Here is a 20,694-nt window from a genome sequence, read left to right as displayed (position 1 = left end):
TAGTATAATTAGGCTGATGCTTGGTTAGGCAAAATCCCTTGTTGGTCCCTTATAACGTTACAAGTATAGTTCCAAGGGGGGGGGGGGGGTTAGGAACTATTTAAAAATTTTAAGTTAGGCAGACTTCTTTTTCGTGAGAAAAATGTTTTAACAGCGGCGCTGAGTGAATAGCAAGATACTGGCTTAGTCAACTAGTGACTATGTCAGTTTCTTTACTTGAGTCAGAAGATAGCACTTAGAGTCTATTCCTGAGCTCAGATATTCAATGCGCACAACTCAGCTTGACCTCTTTACTTGGTCAATTTTTTGTTTAAGAAAGCAATAAATATATAAAGGAGTTTAAGGTTAGAAATATGTTACTCAGCAGATTTATCCAGGTTCGGCCTCCAAGCCTACGTCTTGTCCCCAGAACACGTTTCGAGATTTAAAATTCTCTATTGAGCTCTTTAACGGTAGAGCATCAAACCTTTTGCAATCTTAGCAACTGAGTATAACAAGAGTACCTTCCTCTATACCTCTAATCAATCCTAATCTCTCGCTGATGAAGTTAAAATGCTCTTTGCTCAGCTTCACACCGAGCAAATCAAGACCAACGAGCAAATGGTCTCCTATTCTCAATGCTCAGTGGAACAAATTGGTGAGGCTGTTCGACTGTTGAACTTGAACAAACAAGAGATGGACACTGACGCCATGAAGCAAAATGAAATACTGTCTGTCACCAGACAAACCTTCAATCATGTACGTCACAACAATATTCAGCGTCAATACTACGACACATCCTTACTAAAGACATTCCATCAAGTCGTTGCTGGCCTATCCGAAGCACTTACCTGGATAGGTAAATCTCAAGCTTTCATAGTCAGCATGATTAGCGCTGCTGAACTTAATATACCCGCTGAGGTCTCAGATGATGGAGTTGCTATTTTTGATGGTGTCAATGAAAGCGCTGATAGACTTAAGGAGCTGTCCACAGAACTGACCCGAGCCATCTTAACCGACGCCTTTAGGATTCCTCCTCCCGATGATGATAAAACGGGGGAGAAAGAACAAGCTAGAACACAGCATGATAATAGTCAGTCTAAGCAAAAGAAAAAGAAATAGAAATTAGGCTAGCTCAGTTATGCTAAGTTTGTAGTCTATATGTTTATGCTTATCTTTTGTTGTACATGCTGATTATTTCTAGTAATATCAATACTTGCATCTTTTTATCCAAAAACTGAGTTATGAGTTATTATCTATGATGCTGAGTATTAAGTTATTATGTATCTTCAATTACATCAGCTATGGTTAATGCTTATAAAACTTATTGATTGAACCTAATGCTGATAACATGTTTGACATTGACTTGTATGTTTATATAACATTGTCTTATAAGACTCATTGAACAACAAATTACTCAGCGCCCTCTGAATGATATAACTTCCGCTTAAACACTGAGTAAAATAGAATATGTTCCATGAGCTGACCTATATCTGAAAACTGACCTTAGACTTACTCGATTAAACCCTCAAATGTTTAGAGTAAAACTAAGTCAGTAGCTCAACCCTGACGGGGGAGTTTGCTAAGTTATATTAGGTCAACTATCATGGGGGAGCTCAATACTGAGTTCTTCGCTGAATAGTTTTGCCAACATCAAAATGGGGGAGTTTGTTGAAACACCTTTCCATATAATTTGAATGACTCAGCGGCTGTATCTTGATCAGCGGGTGCTGAGTGTGGATCATCCTCGGTCAGCGGCATATATCTTCCTGCAGGGTTAGTTTCGTCGAACTCAACATGTACTGACTCTTCTAAAATTTGAATTCGTTTATTGAAAACTCTGTATGCTTTGCTGTTTGTTGAGTAGCCTAAAAAGATAGCTTCATCAGCTTTTGAGTCAAACTTAGCTAGGCTATCTCTGGTGTTTAAAATAAAACATTTATAGCCAAAGGCACGAAAGTATCCAATGTTGGGCTTTTGTCCTTTCCAAAGTTCGTAGGGGGTTTTCTTTAGTATAGGTCTAACAAGAGCCCTATTAAGAATATAGCACGCTGTGTTAACAGCCTCTCCCCAAAAATACTTTGGAAGCCTATGCTCACTCAGCATTGTCCTGGCTATTTCAACCAATGTTTTGTTCTTCCTTTCAACAACCCCATTTTGTTGAGGCATCCTAGGAGCAGAAAAGTTATGGTCAATGCCGCTGGCTTCACAGAATTCAACAAACTGTTGGTTTTTGAATTCTCCACCATTATCACTTCGGATGTGAGCCAGTTTTAGGTCTTTATCATTTTCAAGTTTTCTAACCAAATTTGAAAATGTCTCAAAGGTCTCATCCTTGCTACTCAGCAAGATGACCCAAGTGTACCGAGAGAAGTCATCTACAATGACCAAGGAAAATCTTCTTCCACCCAGACTCAGCGGCTGGACTGGACCGAAGAGATCCAAGTGTAGTAATTCTAACGGACGCTTAGTTGAGACAATGTTTTTGTTATGAAAAGATTGTTTGGTTTGTTTTCCAGCTTGGCAAGCGTGGCATAATTGATCTTTTTCAAATCTAAGTTCAGGCAGTCCCTCAACCAATTGCTTTCTTGCTAATTTGGCCAGGAGGTCCATGCTTACATGACCAAGTCTCCTGTGCCATAGCCAGGAATTTTCTTCCTTTGAAACTAAGCATACAGTTTTTGAAAACTTTTTCTCTAAGTCTATCATAAAGACATTATCAATCCGAGGGGCAGTTAAAATTAACTCATTTGTTTTTTCCTCGTATATTTTGCATCCAGTAGCATCAAATATAACTTTTCTCCCATTGTCACATAGCTGAGCTACGCTGAGTAAGTTATATTTGAGTCCGCTGACTAGGGAGACTGACTCAATAGTAGGATTACCTCCGATGGTTCCTGATCCTACTATCTTACCCTTTTTGTTGTCTCCAAAACTTACGCTTCCTCCTCGTTTACGCTCAAATGTGATGAACTGAGTTTCATCACCAGTCATGTGCCTCGAGCATGCGCTGTCAATATACCACATCTTTGACTTCTCAGCACACCTCAGGCTTACCTGCATTGTAACTAGTTACTTTTAGGTACCCAATTCTTTTTGGGTCCTTGCTTGTTAGGTTCAACAGGTAAAGCATCATATTTTATTTTATGGCGGCATACTTGGACAGTATGGCCATTCTTTCCACAGAAGTCACAGCTGACCTTCCGTTTAGGATTTTTTACTGACTGGTCAGCACCCCAGTGTTGAGCGTGCCATCACACCTTTATGGTGTATCCTTTCTTCCCACAGAAGTCACACTGGACATTCCACTGGGGATTCCATCTCTGCTGACCAGTACTTCGGTACTGAGCATTCAGAGGAATATTCCTTTTGTTTTGAACCTTTAGTTGGTTCTGGATATTTGTGACGTCCTTTCTCAGTTTCTTTGAATCTGATTGGACTTCAGAGACAGACTTATGTATGATCTCCATGTTATCATGCAAAGTTGAGTTGTCCTGAAGAAGGTATCTGAGGTCACTTAGCTTGACCTCTTCAACCTCGTCACAGCGCCTGCTGAGTGCTCTAATTTTTTTATTACACTTTTTGACAAGTGTATAGAGGTCACTCAGGGCATTACCCATTTCGTTTCTGAGCTGAGAAAGTGATATTACCTCATTTGATTGCTCCTCATCGTCAGATACAATGGAGGGGTCAGCATGCTCAGAGACGCACGGCTCAGCAAGTTCGTCAGCCATGAAGCATATCTTTGCTGACTCGGTGGCCTCAGCTTCTGTTGATGAAGACTCATCACTGTCGCCCCATGTTGCCACCATTGCCTTTTTGCCGTTCTTCTTATCTTTCCTCAGCGTGGGGCAGATTGACTTGATATGGCCAGTTTGATGACATTCAAAGCATGTAATAGGCTTTGAGTTGTCCTTCTTGTATTTGCTGTCGCTGGAGTCAGCTTTATACTTATCAAACTTTCTGTAAGGCTTCTTAGAATATTTGTCATTCTTTTTGAATAGCCTTTTCATCTTCCTTGTGAACATAGCCATCTCTTCATCATCTGTTGAGCTCCCATCAGTGGATTCAGCTTTCATGACAAGAGACTTCTGCTTCTTGTCTTCAGACTTTTCCTTCACCTCGAAGTTTTTCATTGATATCTCATGGGTCAGCAGCGAGCCGGTGAGTTCGTCATATTTGTAGGTGGTTAAGTCCTGAGCTTCCTCAACAGCGGTCTTCTTTGCTTGCCAGTCTTTAGGAAGACTCCTGAGTATCTTTTTGACTTGTTCTTCCTTAGTGAAGATCTTCCCAAGTCTCTTGAGCTCATTGATGATGTTGGTAAACCTTGCATTCATGTCAGATATTCCCTCATCATTGTTCATTTCGAACAGCTCGTACAGTCTCATCTGCTGGTTCATCTTGGACTCCTTTACTTTATTGGTTCCTTCGTAGGTGACCTCCAGCTTCTTCCAGATCTCTTGCGCCGACTCACAACCTGAGATTTTATTATATTCTGCAGCATCGAGCGCACAGTGAAGCATATTTATAGCCGAAGCATGATTTTGCAGCTTCTTGAGATCATCCTCTGTCCATTTGGCCTCAGCTTTAACAACTGTTAGGCCAGCCACAACTTCGACAGGTACAAATGGACCTTGGACTATGGATAGCCAGACACTCATATTTGTAGCCTGAATGAAATTTTTCATCCTATTCTTCCAGAAGGTATAGTTAGACCCGAAGAATAGGGGAGGCCGAGTAATGGACAGCCCCTCAGGTAAGATCTGAGTTGTTTGGTTTCCTAGGAGAAACCGAGTACTATTTTCGCCCATAGTGGGGATCAGCTCAAGGTTGTTAAACCTTTTACAGTGAGCTTTTAAGCTCTGATACCACTTGTTGGTCCCTTATAACGTTACAAGTATAGTTCCAAGGGGGGGGGGTTAGGAACTATTTAAAAATTTTAAGTTAGGGCAGACTTCTTTTTCGTGAGAAAAAGGTTTTAACGGTGGCGCTGAGTGAATAGCAAGATACTGGCTTAGTCAACTAGTGACTAGGTCAGTTTCTTTACTTGAGTCAAGAGATAGCACTTAGAGTCTATTCCTGAGCTCAGATATTCAATGCGCACAACTCAGCTTGACCTCTTTACTTGGTCAGTTTTTTGTTTAAGCAAGCAATAAATATATAAAGGAGTTTAAGGTTAGAAATATGTTACTCAGCAGATTTATCCAGGTTCGGCCTCCAAGCCTACGTCCTGTCCCCGGAACACGTTCCGAGATTTCGAATTCTCTACTGAGCTCTTTAACGGTAGAGCATCAAACCTTTTACAATCTTAGCAACTGAGTATAACAAGAGTACCTTCCTTTATACCTCTACTCAATCCTAATCTCTCGCTGAGTACTATAACCGAGTACTCAGCCTCTCCTTTCTAATCTCTAGAAATGATAAGTGTTTATCTTAAACAATGATTGCTAAGACACCTTAGATGATTGAATAATCACTCTAGACTTTTACACAAAAGATATGAAATTTAGTGTAAGATTGCTTTGCTTTTTCTTGCATAACTTTGCTTAGAGATTTGGTCAGCGTAATGGCTTGATCAAGTTCTGTATTGAATGAAGTAACTGAAGGGCTCTATTTATAGAGACGTCTGAGGCATCGGTCATTTCGAATTTCGAAATAACCGTTGGAGGGAAACAGCTTCTTGTCGTTGTCATCCTGTCTTGCTCAGAGCTCTCGGCCAATCAGATTAGAGTATCTTCTGTCCTCGGTCAGCTTTTGGTCAGCTCGGCAGAATGTCTCTCCATTTATGGTAAGGTCAACTAGACAGCATACTGTGTCGTCTAAACTTTACCCAAAGTGGAAACACTTTGTCTGGAAGTTGTTCTTAGCCAGCTGTTGTCTTGTACTCTTTATCGAATCAACTCAGCAGCTTCATCCCGAAGTTGTTCCACGAAGGTCTTCTAGATCCTTCTTCCGCTGAGTTGCGTTTTGTACATAACGACAGCGTTTTGACATACGCGGACCGAGTTGCCATAAACTGTTTGACTTGGGCTTTGACTTCCGTATTGGGCTTTGGGCCTTTTAAACTTTGTATCTTATAAACAATTTAACTCAACATTGAACAAACACATTAGTAGAATAAATCAAAGCATTTAAACTTATAGTGTTTAGAATATGTTTTTAATTATACTTAAATAATTTTGTCAAATCAAAATTATGTGGAAAGGTGTTTCAACATCCCTAATTATAATTAAAGGCTTTAAAGACTATGAAAATCAAGGTTAAGTCGTAGTCTAAACCACTAAACCGCACTATCCGGTTAGGGAATAGAATTAACTAAAATGCTTGATTGAATTGTTTACTTGATTAGGTTTCTCAAATAGAGATAAAACAATGGTTTTAATTAATTCATTTGCTAACTTCTTATAACACAATATAAAGCTCATTACAGATTCATATTTAATTAGGCTAAGTTCACCTCCATCCTAGTCCATGTAGATTTAGCTCATGATAGCTAAAACATGTAAGCATTATGGAAATGGAATTAAGAGACTCATGCCCAAATAATATTAAAATTGAAAGATTAGAAATGGAAGAATATGGAGATGAAAGAAACTAAGAACTTTCATATAATAATACTTGAGAACTAAGGGCATATATAGGCAGGGGCCCGAGGGGGCCCGGGCTCCTCCGGCCGTCGGAACCACCATGACCAGGGTAGTTTTGACCCCTCATGTCTCCACAAAATTTAAGGATTAGGGTGCTAAATTGGTGATTTGATTAAACTGTGATTAAGTATTTGATAAACTAGGCATTTGACGTAGAACTTTGATTGAGTATTGATAAATCGGCCTGGCTAGGAGCAGTTCCGACCCCCTGTCACCAAGAAATATTAATGGCATGCTGGTTTAAATCCAAATTTCTATTTTTTTTTGTGCCGTTAGACTCTCTCAAATCCAAATTTCTATTTTTTTTCCGGTTAGCCCCCCCCCCCCCCCCCTTAAAACCAAATTTCTAATTTTTTTTTTTGGCCTTAAGGCTCTCTCAAATCCAAATTTTTAAATTTGTTTTGCCTGTTAGGTCCTCTCTAAACCCAAAATTTTTTATTGAACACATTTTTTTTACATGTTAAGAATCTAACTTAATTTTTGAGAAGTCTTACATTGATACTTAAAAATTGGTTATTGACCACTCAGATTATAACACGTATTATATATACAAAAAAAATTGAGCAAGTTTGATTTAACAAAAAAAAATTACGCACGTACATGCAAAACCGACTCCCCAACCAACCAATCTTGTATTCACCACTTTTGAGAACACAAGGTGAATACAAATCAAAGTATAGTTTTTCAAGGTTTAAACTATGGATTAGTTTAGACCTTGTTACACTAAGAAAAAGCTAAAAATTAAATGCTAAAATTAAATTCAAAGCGAAACTAAAACTGAAATATAACAATAATGAAAACGATCTAAACACGATGTGTAAAACGATGTATGGAACTAACTAGGAAAAGTCCATATTTATAGGAGTTTTGAGACTCCTATTTATAAAAAAAAAAAAATACCTAAAACATCTTTATAGTCTTTAATATTGTTGCCTTATCTTGCCATAGTTGATTTGGAATTGAGTAAGGAATGTTTTGGAGTCTTTTTAAAATATGTATCTCCCTAATCTTCAGGAATGCTTCTTTTTCTTGAACTAATTAATTTAGAATTGAGCAAGGAAGGTTTTGGAGTATTTTTAAATAGATTTGTGCTTTCTTTTTAATTCTTGAATCACATGTAGCTCTGCCCAGCTGGCGGAGCTATCACTTAAAGTCGACATCATATGTTTTGACTTTTAGTGTATTTGTTGACTTCTGAATCACAACTCTAGATAGCTTTCTCCCATTTCTTCATTTTAATTCCAAAACACTTGAAATTACTCATAATTCCATTCAAGACAAGAACAAAGAAGAATACATTTAAAACTATGAAGAAACACTCACAAAACTCTCAAAAACAACATAAAATAATGACTTAAGATACTATATAAAATAGTGATAACACAAACTTGTAATTATGCAAGAGTCTTAGTTCAAACCATATATAGGGTTCTATTCCTACAATTTTTTCACTTAATAACCCTCGCTGCTTTCAAAGAACTCTATGTGGAAACTCGAAATTTTGTAAAAGAGGGATCTTGGGTGGTTCCTTTAAATTCTATCTAGAAACTTCGTATTTTAGATACTATGGATATAATTGGCGTGTAGTTTTTAGACATTTCTTTTCTATATCTGACCTTATTTTATTAAGGCTTATTTCTGGATCTTATGCCTTTACATGATCTTTAGTTCTGGTGGACTTTCTTTAGTCGTAGTGCAAAGTTTTTTTGTGACAATTTGACCTTTCTTTAGGATCTACCAAATCGTTCTTATAATGACAAGCTTTGGCTAGCGCTTTTTTACCTTATGTTTAGATAATTCGATCTTCCTACAAGGTTTTACCTAATTGTTCTTTTAGTATTGAGTTCCCTACTCGGCTAGTGACTTTTGCCTTATGATACATGTGATATGGATAACAAGGAAAAATGTACTCTATCACAAACAAGTAATAAAGTATGTAAGTACAATTCGATCCCCACAAAATCTGATAATTCGAGTACCCGTTATAATTAAGTTCTTTATTATCTAAGCAATTAATAACTTTGAGGTTGGTTTTTAACTAGAAGTAATAAAACAAGATAAACTAAGAAGAATTATGCTTTGATAAACAAGAATAAATGTAAACTAGGACTTTAGATTCCTTATTTAACTTTTATAAATTCATAAATATAAGAAAACGTTGTGTTTTATATTGTGTAACAAGAGATTGTGATTTTTCGTATTAAATAAATCTAATCTAACCAAGAGTTGTTGCTTCTATTTCCAATTTATCTCGATTATTACTTGGTTAGATGACATCTCTAAATAAATCGCAAAATATGAAGTTCTATAAAAAAAAAAAAAAAAAAAAAAACTAAGGCTAAGCATTAGCTCAACCACGAGACCGCACTATTTAGTTAGGATATAGGTTTGACTAAGCAAGTTTTGTTGATCAATTACAGTTAAGTATCTCATCAACTACTAACCTATTCAATTTTCACGTCTATATACGTTAATTATACTTAACTAATCCTCTTGTTAAACCAATAAGACAAAATTAGTTAAACGTATAAATTGGCAGCTCATTTAAATATATATATATATATATATATATATATATATATATATATATATATATATATTACATGTTAAGAGTATTAGATGTCTAAAATTGACCTATTTTATAGACCTCTAATACTCTTATATTAGTTTTTGGCCCGTGCGATGCACGGATTCATCTTAATATATAAATATTAATAAAAATACAATCTAATAATTACAATTAATGACATAAATGTGTTATATAAATTAAATATTATTATTTGATTTTCACATTTACTTTAAATAATATTTTTATAGATAAATATAATAATAAAATAAAAACTAATATATTATATATTATATTATATTTTTTATCAGTAAAAAAGGAGGAAGTGACACCTCAGTTCCATCGTTACTGTTTTATATTATATATAGATATAGAAAATTAGAGAGATTTTAGGGATTAATTTAAATTCTGTAGTACTCTTAAATATATGGGATAAAATAATCTTTTTATAGATAAATATACATAATAAAATTAAAATTAATATATTAAATTTTTTATCACTAAAAAATGAGGAAGTGACACCTCAGTTCCATCGTTACTGTTTTATATTATCTATAGATTCTGTAGAACTTTTAGATATAGATATGTAGAGAATTAGAGAGATTTTAGGGATTAATTTAAATTCTGTAGAACTCTTAGATATAATACGGATAAAATACTCTTTTTATAATTAAATAAATATAATAATATAACTAAAGTTAATATATTATATTTTATATTATATTTTTTATCAGTAAAAAAGGAGGAAGTGACACCTCAGCTCCATCGTTACTGTTTTATATTATATATAGATATATAGATATGTAGAGAATTAGAGAGATTTTAGGGATTAATTTAAATTCTGTAGAACTTTTAGATATAGATATGTAGAGAATTAGAGAGATTTTAGGGATTAATTTAAATTCTGTTGAACTCTTAGATATAATACGGATAAAATACTCTTTTTATAATTAAATAAATATAATAATATAACTAAAGTTAATATATTATATTTTATATTATATTTTTTATCAGTAAAAAAGGAGGAAGTGGCACCTCAGCTCCATCGTTACTGTTTTATATTATATATAGATATATAGATATGTAGAGAATTAGAGAGATTTTAGGGATTAATTTAAATTATGTAGAACTTTTAGATATAGATGTGTAGAGAATTAGAGAGATTTTAGGGATTAATTAATATATTATATTTTTTATTATATTTTTTATCAGTAAAAAAGGAGGAAGTGACACCTCAGCTCCATCGTTACGGTTTTATATTATATATAGATAGATGTGTAGAGAATTAGAGAGATTTTAGGGATTAATTTAAATTCTGTAGAACTCTTTGATATAGTATGGATAAAAAATCTTTTTATAGATAAATATATATAATAAAATTAAAATTAATATATTAAATTTTTTATCACTAAAAAAGGAGGAAGTGACACCTCAGTTCCATCGTTACTGTTTTATATTATATATAGATTACTCTTTTATAAATTGACCTATTTTATAAGCAAATAAGAGTATTAGGGGTCTAAAATTGCCATATCTTATAGGTATGTAATAAGTAGAATCTGGTATATGATAGGTTAAAGTATAAAGTATAAATTTAGATGTGTAATTATATATTAGGTTTAATATATCATTTTTTTTATCTAAGCTTGTCCAAAAAAATTAATTGACTTTTGAACTTTTAAATGAATAAAAAAAAATTTAAAATATTCCAATAACCTTCTTAACTTGCTTAAAATATTTTGATAACCCTCTTCAACTTACTTAAAATATAATAAATGAATCACTCGGTTGTAAAAAAGTAATCTTCATGCAAAAGGTTTGTTGCACGCACCTTAAAATGTTATTGCATAATTCATATAATAAATTAAAGCATACTAAAAATGAAGTTTTTATCTCTAAAACTTGTCATTTTTTATATTAGAATATCATACTCTGATCTTGATCGTTTTACTTTTCTGAGATGCACACAACACATTTTCTGCATGTAACTTACTTTTTTTAACCGAATGATTAATTGACTATATTTTACGCTATGTAAGTTGATGGGCTATTAAGATATTTTAAAAATTTAGGGAGCAAATAATATATTAACTGATGTGGTAACATTTTAAAAATGAGGATAAAATTAAATTTTGAATAAATATAGAGGTATTTTTTTAAAACAAATTTAGGGAATAAATAATATATTAAGTGATGTGGTCAACATTTTAAAAATTATGGGTAATATTAAATTTTTAACAAATATTAGGGTATTTTCGGGTTAAACACCAATTTAGGGCTTTTAAAAAAATATTATTAATATAGTATTAGTTAAAAAAATATTTCTTTACAATGGACTGTTTTTAAACCCAAAGTAAAGAAAAGTACCATTATGGTGGACAATCCACCGTAATGGAGAAAAATTACAGGTACTCTGCTATTGCAAAGTCCCTTAATTTAATATTTACAGGTTTCCTTAGATTCCTGTGGGCAGTGGCTTCATAAGAGCATCCTTAATGGATGTTACTTCATTGTCACTTGTAGGGAGTTATTTGTTTACAACCATTAGAGTGATTGTAACTTAATTTAGTTTGTTACTTAAAAAAAAAAAGTAACAAGTTTTTGCCTTAGCATAAAAACACAAATAATGGGAGAGTGACCATCACTTTCCTATAAAGTCACAAAGAATGGGAGAGTGGCCACCACTTTCCTCAAAAGGCATCATCAGAAAAATATATTTTTGGTTGGTTAATTTCATGTCAAGTCCTTCCTGTTAATTTTTCCAAATTTTTTTACCCTTCAAAAATTGTAAAGTAACAAGTATTCTAATGGTTATAATTTTTGCTTGTAACTTAGGTGTCACCCCCAAGTTGTTATCTCCCATTAGGGATGCTCTAACAAAGTCCTTACAATTTTCGGTTTTTAATTCTCTATTCAATTTATGTCTTTATTTCGGTGATAACTTTTACACACGGTTCGAGTTTGCCCATATTTCTATTGTATTTTAGGAGTCGATAGTCAATTGCAACTAAACATATCTTAAAGAAACTAATATTATCAAGTCTTAAATTACCCCGTTTGATATTCAGTTCGGCTAAAGGTTACAGAAATTTTATAATTTTATTTGGTTTCTTGTAATTTCAAATTAACATTATTATCCTTTTTCTATAACTTAATTTATGTTTCTTTGTCTTTTGGGGTTAATATTGCTAACATATAAAGAGTTTGAAGGTAGAGACAGGTAATATGAATGAAGTTGAGATAAAAGTTCACGGTCGTGGAAATTAGAAAGTGACTTTACATTAATATAGATACATGAGATTGAAATAAAACCAAATATTTTGATTCCAAATTGATGAGGGCATTTTCTTTAACACACTTAGCCAAGTATGAGTGAGAGCTCACACGGCGTGTCACATGTGTGAGCAAGTTAGCGAAGAGAGGAATTCATTGACACAGCACCACACGGTGTGTCAGAGGGTAATTCAAGCATAATTCACACGGTGTGTGATATCAGCCACACATCGTGTGAGACACATAAAAGGCAGCCCAAAAGAGTGGCCAGAGGTTCGCGCAACTCGCCGAAAGGAATAGCCACACGACGTGTAGGATAGGCCACACGTTGTATGACCCTACTTAGTGACCAAGGAAGACAACCCTGCCACAGTTCGGCCACCATCCAGCTTCAACATATTTATTGTTTAATCATTTCACCTTATTTACTTAGTTGTGTCATTAAGTCTTATGTCTCCTATTTCACTCCTATGTTGTAGGTTAATGTTATAACCCTTCTAAGGGCCTTTGGGTCTTTTGACTAGCTAGTTTATGAGGTATTTAAGCTCAAATCTTTGTAAATATGAACAGCTTTTATGAATAAATATATTTTTCCTCTTTGGAAGCAAGGTTTTCTAACTTTTAAGATTAACTCCTACTAGTTAGGAGTGAAAGAAGTTTTTTTTTTTTGTTGATTTAAGATTTTTTTTTTTAAAATTTAAGATTGAAATCATCAATACCATGACTACTCTGTATCATAAATTTCATATGAATTTTTTTATGGTATATGATTATTTTTTTTAAATAATAGCATTTAGGTTGGTTCAAAAAAAATACTAGCATTTAGGTATTATTTTTTAAAGAACATTTCGATATTGTTTTAAATATAGTAAAATATAATTCTCGAATATGTAACTAAACTATAAAATCATTTTTACCATTTTTAAATAATACTAGTAAAATATTACTAGTTTTTTTTTAAAGAATGAATGAATTAATATAAATCGGAAAAGATAATATCGGAAATAATTGGTGGTGGACATGCCCACTCACCAAAATCAGAACTAGAACTAACAACTTTCGCCAGCTGTTAGGTTCGCTGATCTTCTAATAAATGAGATCGAAAGTAAGTTCAAATCTCGTAATAGTAAACAATAGTCCTTTACAACATCAGAAAGATATGAGAGATTAAAATTTTGATGTTGAATAGCCTTCACAACTTCGTAGCAATCTAATTGGATTTCTACGTTAGACAGGTTCAGAGACTTGATCCAACTCAACGCCTCCTTCACAGCTACTGCTTCAGCAATCGTCGGGTTGATGAAATCTGCAAAACCCATTTTCCGTTCATATAAGCAACTGCATGTGTAATCCCGAATCAGCATCCCCGCGGAACTGAAAGCCTCCTCCTTGTTCATACATGCATCTATGTTGCAAGTGAGGAAACCTTGCTGCGGCTTTTTCCATCTCGCTCTCTCCGCTGCTGGTGTTGATGGTTTTCCCGCTTCCGCCCTTGAACCCGCCTTCCAATTTTGCGATTCAATTTGTGATGCTGCTAATACCGATTTCGCGATGTTGAATTTCTTCTACCAAACCTTACGGTTCCGATTCTTCCACAATTGCCATATATAGGATAACTGAGATAATTTCTATAGAAGGATAATTTACCTCCAACAGTTGTGTATACCAACTGAAAAAATCGTAGACCCCTCCATTCTATTATCCGAAAAGAACTTCTCCCAGACTTGCTTTGCGAAAAAACATGTCAAGAATATATGGCTTTCGTCTTCTTCCGTGTCACCACAAATGGTACATTGATTAACCAATGAACTGTGTCTTAAATTGAGGTTGGATAGAGACGGTAGACAGTGAGAACATACACGCCAAAGGAAATTCTTTATCTTAGGAGCCACGTTTAATTTCCACATTCTTTTCCAAGCATCCTCATCTTTCGTCACAGGCTCATCTCCTGATGAGTTAACCATCAGTAGATATCCACTCTTCACTGAATACATTCCATTCGGATTATGTTGCCATAACCACGAGTATTGAATTCCTGGTCTGCCTCGCGAAATTAACAAGATTAGTCGGTTGTCTCTTGCATTGAATACTCGCAAGACCTGCTGTCGGATCCAGCATCCCGTGTCGTCCATTAAATCCCCCACCAGCTCAACTGCTTCTCCGTTCGGCTGTGCGCTGCTGATGTATGGATTTGCAGCATCTGGAAGCCAAGGCCCTCTCCAGATATCAGTCGATAACCCATCTCCAATTTTCCTTCAAATCCCTGAACGCAGTAGTTCTCGACCAGCGAGTATACTTCTCCAAGTATAGGACGAGTTGTGGCCCAAGAGGGCTTGGAGAAAATCGATGTGGGGATAGTAGCGTGCCTTCATAATTCTTGCCACTAAAGATTTCGCGTTCTGCAATATTCTCCAATCTTGTTTAGCAAGAAGCGTTGTATTGAACATATGGATATCACGAAACCCCATCCCTCCTTTAGCCTTTGGTATACTCATCTTCTCCCATCTCTTCCAATATACACCCGACACATTTGAACCTGCAGACTTCCACCAAAATTGATTAAGTAATTTGTTGATTTCCTCACAGAATTCTTTGGGTAGTAAAAATAAACTCATCAAATATATTGGTATAGCTTGCAAAACCGACTTTATCAACACCTCCTTTCCCGCTCTAGTCAAAAACTTCTCTTTCCAGTTGTTGATTATGTTCCATATTCTGTCTTTTAAGGGTTTGAATACACTCATTTTGCTTCTTTCTATATCAATCGGTGCTCCCAAATACGAATCTAGTGTCTCGACCTTTGCTACTTGGAGCACGTCAGTGACATCTGCTCTTGATGCAGGAATAGTATTAGCGCTGAAGAATAGGGATGACTTTCGGAAATTGATACACTACCCCGAGGCATTTGCATAATCAGAACGGCATTGTTGAATACACTGAGCTTCATCTCTGTTAGCTCTAAAGAATAGTAGGTTGTCATCTGCGAAGAATAGATGTGATATCTGAGGAGCTTGTCTAGCACCATGGATTCCATGGATTCTGTCTTCCCTTTCTCTAGCTTTTAGGCTCACTGACAAACCTTCTGCGCATATAAGAAAAAGAAAGGGTGATAGGGGATCACCCTACTGGAGCCCCCTCTACGGAATGATGGGTCCCAATTCTCTTACATCTTGATAGATTTTATATGACACTGTCGTTACACACATCAGAATCCATCTTATCCAGTTGGTTGGGAACTCTAACTTTTAGAGCATGTGTTCTATGAATCCCCATTCAACACGGTCGTATGCTTTACTCATATCGAGTTTTAATGTCGTTGTGCCTCTCTTACCGTGTCTTTAGCCTTTTAACTTATGTATGATTTCATAGGCTACCAGAATGTTGTCAGAGATCAGTCTATCAGAAAGAAACGCACTTTGATTGACTGAAATTACCTCTTTAAGAACTTGTTTGATCTGATTGGCCAACATCTTTGTTAGGATTTTAAGGAGGGCATTACATAGCGCTATCGACCGTAATTCTGAGACCAATTTCACATTCTGCTTCTTCGAAATGAGGATAATCAGCGAATCATTCAGGTGTTGAGGGAGTTGAAACTGACTGAGATATGATAAGCATGTTGTACTAATGTCTGAACCCACAATCTTCCAGAATCTCTGATAAAATGCAGGATTGAATCCATCAGGACCCGGGCTTTTATCTGGATGCATTTCAAAGCAAGCTCTCTTCACATCGCTGGTTGTGAACGGTCTAGCTAAAACAACTTTGTGTTGGTGTGATAGCTTAGTTCTAACACATTCAAGAACAGGTGCATCCACAATGCCTGCGCTGGAAAAAATGTTCCTGAAATAGTCGGTCAGTAGCTCCTCTAGCCCTGACCCCATGTGCAGCTGTCCCCTACCTCATTCTGTAACTCACTGAACCCGTTGTGGCGTTTCCTCTCCGAAGCATAAGCATGAAAGTATTTTGTATTGGAATCGCCATCCCGAAGCCAGAACAACTTCGCCATTTGTTTCTGAAATTCCTCTTGCCGTCTCAAAGTTTTAGAATAAGCTTGAGAAGCTGTACTGAACTGATCCGCCCTAAATCTATCCTTTCTGCCCTTGTATCACTGTAACTGAACCTATAGACGATTCAACGATCTCTTGAAATTGGTATCAAGGTTCAAACTCCACCCTTCTAAGGCCGCCCGACAGCTAGTTATTTTGGCGCTTATTGGTTTATCTGCTTCCGCTCTCCATGCTGCAGTTACTATCACTTCACACTGCTCCTCCTGGAACCACATGTTCTTGAAGCGAAAATGCTTTCCCGGTGGCCGACGGATCCAGACATGCAGTTCTAACAGTAGTGCCGTGTGGTCTGATGCAACCGTAATCAGGTTTTTAAGCCTTGATTCTGCAAACATTTTGTTCCATTGCTTATTAACGAGCGCTCTATCGGGCTTCTCCTCCACCCATCTTTCTGACCCTCCCCCCGCCTCCCATGTGAACTTATATCCCTCCATTACCACCTCGTATAATTCACTATCTTCAATGGCTCTTTTAAACCTTCAATTAAACCATTCGGATGCGTTCGTCCTCCTCTCTTCTCACTAGAACGCATCAAGTCATTAAAATCACCAATATAGCACCAGGCTAAGCCATCATGTTCCTTGAGGGATCGCAGCAAGTCCCAGGATCCTCGCCTTCTATTTCTCTTCGGGTATCCATAGAAACCAGTAACTCGAAATGGCATTATATTTGGTAGAGAAATAATTGCATTAATAAAATTTAGAGAAGATGAGATAATTTCCACAATATTTTCCTTCCAAAGAAGGGCCAGCCCTCCTCCATGTCCAATACTATCCACCACAAAAGCTTTCCCAAAACCCAGCTTCCTACTGACAGCCTGGACTCTCTCTTGATTGATCATTGTCTCCATTAAAAACATTACAATGGGCTTATGGACTCAGATTTAGTCCAATAGAACCTGAACTGTTCGTGAGTTGCCCAGCCCACGACAGTTCCAGCTGAATAGACTCATTGATACTGGCGGGCCTGTCCTCTAGGTCTTGTCGTTTCTTCGTTTTTTGAGTTATCTGATTCATCCATATCCATTTCGCTCTCCTCCCATCTCGGTCTCTTGGGATCATGCGTAATGCCTTGAATGATATTGCTGATATTTGGCTGTAATGCAATTCCAGGGATATAGGAACCGAAGGATCTTATGATTGATCCAACTTAAGTGATATTACCCTCGTTGTTGCTGTTACTTCCTTCCCCACCTGACTCTCGTAGCCACTCCCTCCCCGCATGGCTACCGTTTCAGCGTATTGTTGCTCTAAGAAAGCTTCCATACTGCCTTTCTACTGGTGCAGCAGGATTATCAAAAACATTTGCACAGAACTTGTCTGAGTGGCCTATAATACCACAGTAGAAGCAAAAACTGGGTAGTCATATCTTCTGCCCCATTTTAAAGGGTAATCAGACATCTATAGCTACCTTGATGCGCAAGTAACTATGTCTGAGCCCTGTAAAATTCCTATCATCTACTTCTATGAATGAACCTAGGAAGTCTCCTAGAATTTTGCATATATTCTCTGTTTGGAATCCCACGGGTAGGTCTGCAATCTGAACCCATATGACCAGTCTGTATAGCTCCACCTGCATTGCTTGTTCCATTAAATCCAGCCTTTTGATAATTAGAACATTCTGGTTGAATGTCCATGGTCCATCATTCAGCACTCGAACTACATCCAGCTCATGATAGAACTGAAATAAATACTGCCCTTCTCGATCTGTCTCCATGATCGTGACACCCTTCACCGGTTTCCATATGGATGCTAACGTACACTTCATGTTGTCCAGGTGGATAGATTTAGCTATCAGGAACTGCCCGACGATGAACAAAGACGGTTGCGAATCGAGGACTGGAACTTCTTCTGTCGGAATCATAATACCATCCTCCCCATCTTCCTCCAGTCTCATCTTTGCATAGGCGTCGAGCAATCCCTTATTTCTGTCCATTATTACGCTTCGATCTTGGCCTGGTGATTAGGTTTTGTTTTATCGCAAGTTGCACCAAATTGCCGGCGTCGATGATCGACAAGGATAAACCCTAGGAAGACTCCTTCTCACCCGAGAAGACTAGAACCACTACAACAGGAGAGACTTACTAGTTTCTATTAAAACAAAAAGTGGCGGCTCTTTTCTATTTATACTTAGCACTAAAATATTTGTTGTTAAAAATGAAACAAACATCCGTGACTTTTTCACATAATTTGCTCCTTTTTAGAGCTGGTCTGTTCAGGTATGGGCTATGTTAGCCAGCCAGCCCAGACCACGTGCAGGCCCGGACTAAGCCCTCAACGTAAACGAAGATAGTAGAATCATGCTGATTTTAATTCCATGAAAACGACGTTGTTTTAATGTAGGGCACCGAATGCTTTTTTTGATCTCTCCTTCATAAGCCGCAACGACCAGGTCTCTCTCTCTGTTACTATACTATATATATTGTTATATCCTCTGCTTCCGTTAATGATTAATGCCGCCGCATCCACCTGCTTTATTTTCTGTGTACTTAGTTTTGCCGATGATTCAAATTATCCTTGATTTTGATATCTTTTCTGGTTAATTTGCATTCCTTTTTTCCTTTTGGTGATTGTGATTCCTAATTATTTTATTTTCTTTTAAATATTTAGACCTTACTGATTCATATTGGGTGTGAATTGATGAGGATCTTATCTCCAATGATTTTGATTTCCTTTTTGTTATTGTTTTTGTTTCAATTCTTATTTTTAATCTCTGATGTTGATCTTCGTTTTAGTTCTGATATCTTAATTTGGTATTTTGTTGGGTTTGTGTCAAATTTTAGTCTTTGGATTCTGATTCAATCTCAGAGTCTTCCTTGTTTGGTTATTGGTTCTAAATTAACAGATTAGCACTTTGGTTTTGTGCATGCGAGGAAAAAACTGTTGGTTTCCTAGAATGTTAATACTGTGGGAGCATTCATTTGTTTCAGTGTTCTACTTGACCAACTAGGGTTCTACATTCTCCTTATGAGCATCAGTGATGAGTTCACTAAATATTGTTATCCTTGCACTTTGATTATCAGTGAAGAAAGACATGGGGATTTATCACTCTGAGATGCTCTATAAGCTATTATGCTCTGTAAGCTAAGATGCTGAGATCCAGCCATCTAGTATCCTTACCTTCATCATTTTCTTATGTTTGCCTTTGCTCTCATGTTGCCTGAAGGAAGGGTCAACAACCTCAAACTCCTTGCTAAATTGAGAAGAAAAAATGTTCTTATTTCTGATTCATGTCTTATTCTTGTTTTGGCTCCTTTTATTGCCTAATATGTGCTACCCATTTTCTTCTGGATCAATGATGTTATTTGTAATCTGCGTTATCTATCTGCAAAGTGCAAATTGAAGATAACTGAAAATACTGAGATCCTGTCAGTGTCCTCATTAACTTCGAATTATTTCCCCCTTTATCAATATCAAATTATAAATGAATATTCCAATTTGGGAAGAAATGCCAACAGGTTAATGTTGCATGAGAGAGGATAATGAAGAAAATTCTATCAGTTAAACAATTTCATTTCAAGTATCTCAAAAAAAAAATCCAGCCTATTTAGATCTTTTCAGTTTTGCATGCTGATATGGTCAGTAATCTCAAACTTTTGACTACAGGTTGGAAAAATGTCTTGATATCTGATTCATGTTTTATGTATGTGCATTAAAGGAATTATTTCATAGTATTCTACCTTTAGTTTGTGTTCCATTCAGTTGATTATTTTCCATCCCCTATTTTGGATCAATGATGTTACTTGTATTCTGCGTTATCTATCTGCAAATTATACAAATTGAAGATGAACAGTGAGACGCTGAGATCCGATTATTGCATTGTTTTTTTTATCGTATTATTATTATTATGGTTTTTTCAATGAATAAACGGTTTGCTCTTTGCTATGAACTTTGAAGTGAAACTACTATGTTCAATGCTTATTTGTTCTTGAATATCTTCTGCTTTCCTGGCTTAATACATCATTTGCCCCTTGAACTTGTCCAAAAAACTTCATTGGCCCTCTGAATTTTTAAAGTGTCTCAATAGCCCCCTCAACTTGTATAAAATATGCCTCTTGAACTTGCATAAAATGTAATCAATTGATCATTCTGTTCTAAAAAAGTAAATTAAACGCCAAAGACATTCTACGCATCTTAGAATATTATTATATAATTCAAAA

At 36.0% G+C, this 20,694-nt stretch overlaps 3 non-coding genes across 3 annotated transcripts; all 3 read left to right on the top strand.

Annotated features, from left to right (window-relative positions):
* Window positions 1–19,502: 19,502 nt before the first annotated feature.
* Window positions 19,503–19,595, top strand: LOC136225298 (small nucleolar RNA snoR26). Its single transcript, XR_010687020.1, has one exon. It is a non-coding gene; the product is annotated as a small nucleolar RNA snoR26 (small nucleolar RNA).
* Window positions 19,596–19,820: 225 nt separating this feature from the next.
* LOC136225299 (small nucleolar RNA snoR27) lies at window positions 19,821–19,904 on the top strand. Its single transcript, XR_010687021.1, has one exon. It is a non-coding gene; the product is annotated as a small nucleolar RNA snoR27 (small nucleolar RNA).
* Window positions 19,905–20,258: 354 nt separating this feature from the next.
* On the top strand, window positions 20,259–20,346 carry LOC136225300 (small nucleolar RNA snoR27). The gene has a single exon (XR_010687022.1). It is a non-coding gene; the product is annotated as a small nucleolar RNA snoR27 (small nucleolar RNA).
* Window positions 20,347–20,694: the final 348 nt, after the last annotated feature.

Source organism: Euphorbia lathyris, chromosome 3 (genome assembly GCF_963576675.1).
Source record: "Euphorbia lathyris chromosome 3, ddEupLath1.1, whole genome shotgun sequence".
NCBI lineage: Eukaryota > Viridiplantae > Streptophyta > Magnoliopsida > Malpighiales > Euphorbiaceae > Euphorbia > Euphorbia lathyris.
The sequence above is the reverse complement of the archived record's forward strand: the minus strand, read 5'-3'. Positions and strand labels throughout refer to the sequence as shown.